A 7,667-nucleotide genomic window follows, 5' to 3' on the forward strand; every position below is an offset into this window, starting at 1 on the left:
TACATAACAGTAGGGAAAACAAAGGAGATGTGTATTGCCACTATCTTGTCCTGTGCTGTTATTATTTTTGTAACTATTCTAACCCCCTATGCAAAGTCAAAAAGGATCAGTGCCAAAAAGATTAAAACGTTTAGCAAAAAATTTAATTGAGTACGTTTTCTTCCAATACTGAGCTTTTCCTTAAACTTTTACAACATTTGAGATTCCCTTCCTCTTGAGGTAGATTGTCCTGTCCTGTGAACTGGAACAAACACACACACACACAGTCGGGAAGAAAGCAATGCCTCTTCCCCCTCAGGAGGTTGAAAAAGTTTGACATGGGCCCTCAAATCCTGAAAAGGTTCGACAGCTGTACCAGTGAGATCTGGCTGCATCACTGCTTGGTATGGAAATAACACCACCCTCGATTGCATGGCAATACAGAGGGTTGTGCGGACATCCCAGTACATTACTGGGGCTGAGCTCCCTGCCATCCAGGACCTCTATATCAGGCGGTGTGAAAAGAGGGCCCGGAAAATCATCAAAGGCACCAACCACCCAAGCCATAGACAATTATTTTCTGCTGCCTCATGGCAAGAGGTGCCGGTTCCTGGACAGCTTGTATCTTTATTGACCTTTTATTTCACTATTTGCACTGTCTCCATGCACACTCACAGGAACCTACACACTCACACACACTGTCACTCCAACACACACACACACACACACACACACACACACACACACACACACACACACACACACACACACACACACACAAACACTCACTCCATCATTTGCTCACTCACACATAATATGCACATACATTTATGCTGACTCTACACACCCGCACACCCACTCACATGCAAGCTGCTGCTACTCTGTTAATCTTATATCCTTTTGCCTAGTCACCTTACCCCAACACATATCTACAGTTGAAGTCGGAAGTTTACATACACTTAGATTGGAGTCATTAAATCTAGTTTTTCAACCACTCCACAAATTTCTTGTTTGGCAAGTCGGTTAGGATATCTACTTTGTGCATGACACAAGTAATTTTTCCAACAATTGTTTACAAACCGATTATTTCACTTATAATTCACTGTATCACAATTCCAGTGGGTCAGTAGTTTACATACACTAAGTTGACTGTGCCTATAAACAGCTTGGAAAATTCCTCTTTGCTTGACATCATGGGAAAATCAAAAGAAATCAGCCAAGACCTCAGAAATAAAATGGTAGACCTCCACAAGTCTGGTTCATCCTTGGGAGCAATTTCCAAACGCCTGAAGGTACCACGCTCATCTGTACAAACAATAGTACGCAAGTATAAACACCATGGGACCACCGCTCAGGAAGGAGATGCGTTCGGTCTCCTAGAGATTAACGTCCTTTGGTGCGAAATGTGCAAATCAATCCCAGAACAACAGCAAAGGACCTTGTGACGATGCTGGAGGAAACAGGTGCAAACGTATCTATATCCACAGTAAAACAAGTTCTATATCGACATAACCTGAAAGGTCGCTCAGCAAGGAAGAAGCCACTGCTCCAAAACCGCCATAAAAAAGCCAGACTACGGTTTGCAACTGCACATGGGGACAAAGAACGTACTTTTTGGAGAAATGTCCTCTGGTCTGATGAAACCAAAATATAACTGTTTGGCCATAATGACCATCGTTATGTTTGGAGGAAAAAGGGGGAGGCTTGCAAGCCGAATAACACCATCCCAACAGTGAAGCACAGGAGTGGCAGCATCATGTTGTGGGGGTGCTTTGGTGATGAGGTGGTGAGTGTAGGTAGCAACACATCTGCCACGCTAATCCTCAAAACTGGAGCTCCACAGGGGTGCGTGCTCAGTCCCCTCGTGTACTCCCTGTTCACCCACGACTGCATGGCCAGGCATGACTCCAACACCATCATTAAGTTTGCCGACGACACAACAGTGGTAGGCCTGATCACCGACAACAACTAGACAGCCATAGGGAGGAGGTCAGAGACCTGGCTGTGTGGTGCCAGAGTAACAACCTCTCCCTCAACGTAACCAAGACTAAGGAGATGATTGTGGTCTACAGGAAATGAAGGACCGAGCATGCCCCCACTCTCATCGACGGGGCTGTAGTAGAGCAAGTTGAGAGCTTCAAGTTCCTCGATGTCCACATCAACAACAAACTAGAATGGTCCAAACACACCAAGACAGCCGTGAAGTGGGCACGACAAAGCCTATTCCCCCTCAGGAAACTAAAATGATTTGGCACGGGTCCTGAGATCCTCAAAAGTTTTTTTTTTTTTTACGCTGCTGCTACTCTCTGTTTATCATATATGCATAGTCACTTTAACTATACATTCATGTACATACTACCTCAATTGGGCCGACCAACCAGTGCTCCCGCACATTGGCTAACCGGGCTATCTGCATTGTGTCCCGCCACTCCTCTTTTACGCTACTGCTACTCTCTTTTCATCATATATGCATAGTCACTTTAACCATATCTACATGTACCTCAATCAGCCTGACTAACCGGTGTCTGTATGTAGCCTCGCTACTTTTATAGCCTCGCTACTGTATATAGCCTGTCTTTTTTTACTGTTGTTTAATTTCTTTACTTACCTAACACCCGTTTGCACTATTGGTTAGAGCCTGTAAGTAAGCATTTCACTGTAAAGTCTACCTGTTGTATTCGGCGAACGTGACAAATACACTTTGATTTGATTTAACTTTGCTGCAGGAGGGACTGGTGCACTTCACAAAATAGATGGCATCATGAGGCAGAAAAATGATGTGGATATATTGAAGCAACATCTCAAAACGTCAGTCAGGAAGTTAAAGCTTGGTCGAAAATATGTCTTCCAAATGGACAATGACCCCAAGCATACTTCCAAAGTTGTGGCAAAATGGCTTAAGGACAACAAAGTCAAGGTATTGGATTGGCCATCACAAAGCCCTGACCTCAATCCCATAGAAAATTTGTGGGCAGAAATTAAAAAGCGTGTGCGAGCAAGAAGGCCTACAAACCTGACTCAGTTACACCAGCTCTGTCAGGAGGAATGGGCCAAAATTCACCCAACTTATTGTGGGAAGCTAGTGGAAGGCTACCTGACACGTTTGACCCAAGTTAAACAAATTAAAGGCAATGCTACCAAATACTAATTGAATGTGTGTAAAGTTCTGACCCACTGGGAATGTGATGAAAGAAATAAAAGCTGAAATAAATCATTCTGTCTACTATTATTCTGACATTTCACATTCTTAAAATAAAGTGGTGATCCTAACTGACATAAGACAGGGAATTTTTACTAGGATTAAATGTCAGGAATTGTGAAAAACTGAGTTTAAATGTATTTGGCTTATGGAAACTTCCGATTTCAACTGTATCTCCATCACTCCAGTATCCCTGCACATGTAAATATGGTATTGCAATGGACTTTTTAAATATTTCCTGTATATAGTATACTTACGTTTTTTTTTCTAGTAATACATTGTTATTGCTTATTGCATTGATGGGTTTTGAGTTTGTGAGAAAGGCATTTCACTGTACTTGTGCATGTGACATTAATATTTGAAACTTTAGTCAGTGGAGCCTCAAGGGGTCAGTCACCTAGTTCCTCATTAAACACAGGGGGGAGACACACACCAGTGCTCAGGTTGTTTTTTCTAGAATGCCAAAAGCCTGCTGGTGGCCAATAACACCTCAAAGCCTTTCATCATTTTTTTTTTTTTTTTTTAACCTTTATTTAACTAGGCAGGTCGTTAAGAACACATTCTTATTTACAATTATGGCCTACCAAAAGGCAATAGGCCTCCTGCAGGGACAGGGGCTGGGATTAAAAATACAAATATATCACGACAAGTGAGATGCCACAACACTACATCATGTAGGAGTTAAATGTGTCTGAATAACAAATACTAGTGTCAATGAGTCACATTGATCTCTTTCTGATTCTCACATTCAAAATCAGATTCTGATTCTGACATACTTTTATTTACTGTATAAGTAAAAGCAGCAAATGTATCACCTAGGCACCACTGCCATTCATTCCAATTAGACTGGTTTTTGATTTGCCATTCATTCCAATTAGAGTGGTTTTGGATTTCTACTTGACCAAGATGGCTGCAATCTTCACCCCATTATGTTACTTTGAGGATTTATGACATAGCCCCTCTAGTAATTTAATAGGATCTCTATGGGCTAGACTGAGCCTCTTCAAATGACAGTCAAGCCGATCTTACTAAATTGACCACATGTTATGGTAAAATATAGTTTATGGATCTCTGTAGGCCTATCATTGATCGATATAGCAGGTGGCACATACAACTCACAGATTTACACAGAAAAAGCTGAGTTGATCAGGACTCAGTGTGCTTTATCATGGGTCAAAGTTTAGCTTAGAAGGTCATAGGTTCTTAAAGACCATTGCTTTATCCCTACGCAAGAACAACACAATGTTTTAAATATGGAATGCATGTGTGGTTAGTCTAATAAAAGTACTTATGTAGTCTTATAAAAGGTCCTGTAAAGTAGGTTAATTGTCCTTTAGTTTTGACACAGCGTAACTTGTAATGTGGAAATTGTTGTTTATTTCAACACTACTTTATTGATGAAAGTGACAGTCGGTGCCGTTTAAGATTTTTTATATGAGCATGGCCTTATTTTTTTCTATTACATCATATTGAATGACTGACATTCATATTCTATTCACCCAGCTCAATGTAACATCGATAGGTTTAGGCTACTGCATGATACTCAAATTTTCCCTGTACCCATCATGAGGTTGCTACAACCTAGCCTATGAAGGAAAGTTTACAACATAAGTGCACAGGTCGAGAGAATTTTGAGTAATCAAGGTGACAGACAGTGACACATACTGCCTTGCACACTCTTGCCTGCATCTAGCTGATCTAGGATGTAATCATTAATCCAACAGTTGCAAATTAGAGTTTATATTGGACAAATGCAGGTATGTACATCCCCGTTTCGTTTGCTTCTGTTTAAGAATTTTTTTTCAACAGAATCTGTAGAATGAATACACCCTTGATCATACTCAAGCACTGTTCACTTTCATAGCAGCCCCATAAAAACACATGATCACTTTGCTAGTTGTATAAATCATTCCTTATTGCTGATATCTGTGCTCTCTCCTTTTCTCACCTTTTCCCTTCGCTTGTGGACTTCAGTGCACAACACATCCGCTGTATGTGACCAGGCGAAAAAACCTTTCCAATCCTTCATATCATGACCGCTAACATACACACAGGCTACATCATTGTAACATCATAGCAGGGGCACAACTTTGGTTTTAGAAGTGGGGGGGACATAATTATTATTAATACATATTTATCCAGTCGGATAAACACTCGAAACAGCCTTCCCATGACCACATGGTCCTAAAGCACACCGTTGCCTCATTTTGTATCACAAAGTGAAAGTTGCGCTCCTGCGTCTTGGTCAACATACTAGAACTGACACGTTAGTAAACCCGCTACAATCATGCAGTACATTGTACAATCAGAAAGCAATTTAGCAGTTACATCGGCGGGCCTCGTGGCAATAAAAAATTTTTTATTTAATTTTATTTCACCTTTATTTAACCAGGTAGGCTAGTTGTGTCACACCCTGACCATAGTTTACTTATATTTCTATGTTTTGGTTGGTCAGGGTGTGAGCTGAGTGGGCATTCTATGTTTCATTGTCTAGTTTGTCTATTTCTATGTCTGGCCTGATATGGTTCTCAATCAGAGGCAGGTGTTAGTCATTGTCTCTGATTGGGAACCATATTTAGGTAGCCTGGGTTTCACTGTGTGTTTGTGGGTGATTGTTCCTGTCTCTGTGTTTTCACCAGATAGGGCTGTTTCGGTTTTCGTTACGGTCTTTGTTTTTGTAGTGTTTGTATCGATTTGTGTTTTACGTTTGTTTATTAAACATGGATCGCAATCTACATGCCGCATTTTGGTCCGACTCTCCTTCACATACAGAAAACCGTGACAAGTTGAGAACAAGTTCTCATTTACATCTGCAACTTGGCCAAGATAAAGCAAGGCAGTTCAACACATACAACAACACTGAGTTACACATGGAATAAACAAACATACAGTAGAAAATAGTCTATATACAGTGTGTGCAAATGAGGTAGGATAAGGGAGGTAAGATAATAAATAGGCCATGGTGGCGAAGTAATTACAATATAGCTGTCACGCCCTTACAGATCCTTTATATTCTCTATTTGGTAGGTCAGGGTGTAACTAGGGTGGGAAATCTATGTTTATATTTCTTTGTTGGCCGAGTATGGTTCCCAATCAGAGGCAGCTGTCTATCGTTGTCTCTGATTGGGGATCATACTTAGGCAGCCCTTTTTCACACCTTCTGTTGTGGGATCTTGTCTTTGTTTGTTGCATGGGTAGCACTCCTAAGCTTTTCGTTCGTTGAGTTGTTTATTGTTTTTTTTTGTGGAGCATTTTAATAAAGAAAATGTATGCCTACCACGCTGCACCTTGGTCTTCATTTAACGACGGACGTTACAATAGCAATTAAACACTGGAATAGTAGATGTGCAGAAGATGAATGTGCTAGTAGAGATACTGGGGCGCAAAGGAGAAAGATACATAAATAAATACAGTATGGGGATGAGGTAGTTGGGTGGGCTATTTACAGATTGGCTATGTACAGGTGTAGTGATCTGTAAACTGCTCTGACAGCTGGTGCTTAAAGCTAGTGAGGGAGTTATGAGTCTCCAGCGTCAGTGATATTTGCAGTTATTTCAGTCATTGGCAGCAGAGAACTGGAAGGAAAGGTGGCCAAATAGGAGTTGGCTTTGGGGATGACCAGTGAGATATACCTGCTAGAGCACGTGCTATGGGTGGGTGCTGCTATGGTGACCAGTGAGCTGAGATAAGGTGGGGCTTTACCTAGCAGAGACTTGTAGATTACCTGGAGCCAGTGGGTTTGGCGATGAGTATGAAGCGAGGGCCAGACAACGAGAGCATACAGGTCACAGTGGTGGGTAGTATATGGGGCATTGGTGACAAAACGGATAACACTGTGATAGACTGCATCCAATTTGTTGAGTAGAGTGTTGGAGGCTATTTTGTAAATGACATCGCCGAAGTCGAGGATCGGTAGGATGGTCAGTTTTACAAGGGTATGTTTGGCAGCATGAATGAAGGATGCTTTGCTGCGACATAGGAAGCCGATTCTAGATTTAATTTTGCATTGGAGATGCTTAATGTGAGTCTGGAAGGAGAGTTTACAGTCTAACCAGACACCTAGGTATTTGTAGTTGTCCACATATTCTAATTCAGAACCGTCCAGAGTAGTGATGTTGGACGGGCAGGCAGGTGCGGGCAGCGATTGGTTGAAGAGCATGCATTTAGTTTTACTTGCATTTAAGAGCAGTTGGAGGCCACGGAAGGAGAGTTGTATGGCATTGAAGCTCGTCTTGAGGTTAGTTAACACAGTGTCCAAAGAAGGGCCAGAGGTATACAGAATGGAGTCGTCTGCGTAGAGGTGGATCAGAGAATCACCAGCAGCAAGCGTGACATCATTGATGTATAGAGAGAAGAGAGTCGGCCTGAGAATTGAACCCTGTGGCACCCCCATAGAGACTGCCAGAGGTCCGGACAACAGGCCCTCCGGTTTGACACACTGAACTCTATCAGAGAAATAGTTGGTGAACCAGGCGAGGCAGTCATTTGA

The sequence above is a fragment of the Oncorhynchus mykiss genome, chromosome 20 (assembly GCF_013265735.2).
Source record: "Oncorhynchus mykiss isolate Arlee chromosome 20, USDA_OmykA_1.1, whole genome shotgun sequence".
In the NCBI taxonomy this organism is placed as follows: domain Eukaryota; kingdom Metazoa; phylum Chordata; class Actinopteri; order Salmoniformes; family Salmonidae; genus Oncorhynchus; species Oncorhynchus mykiss.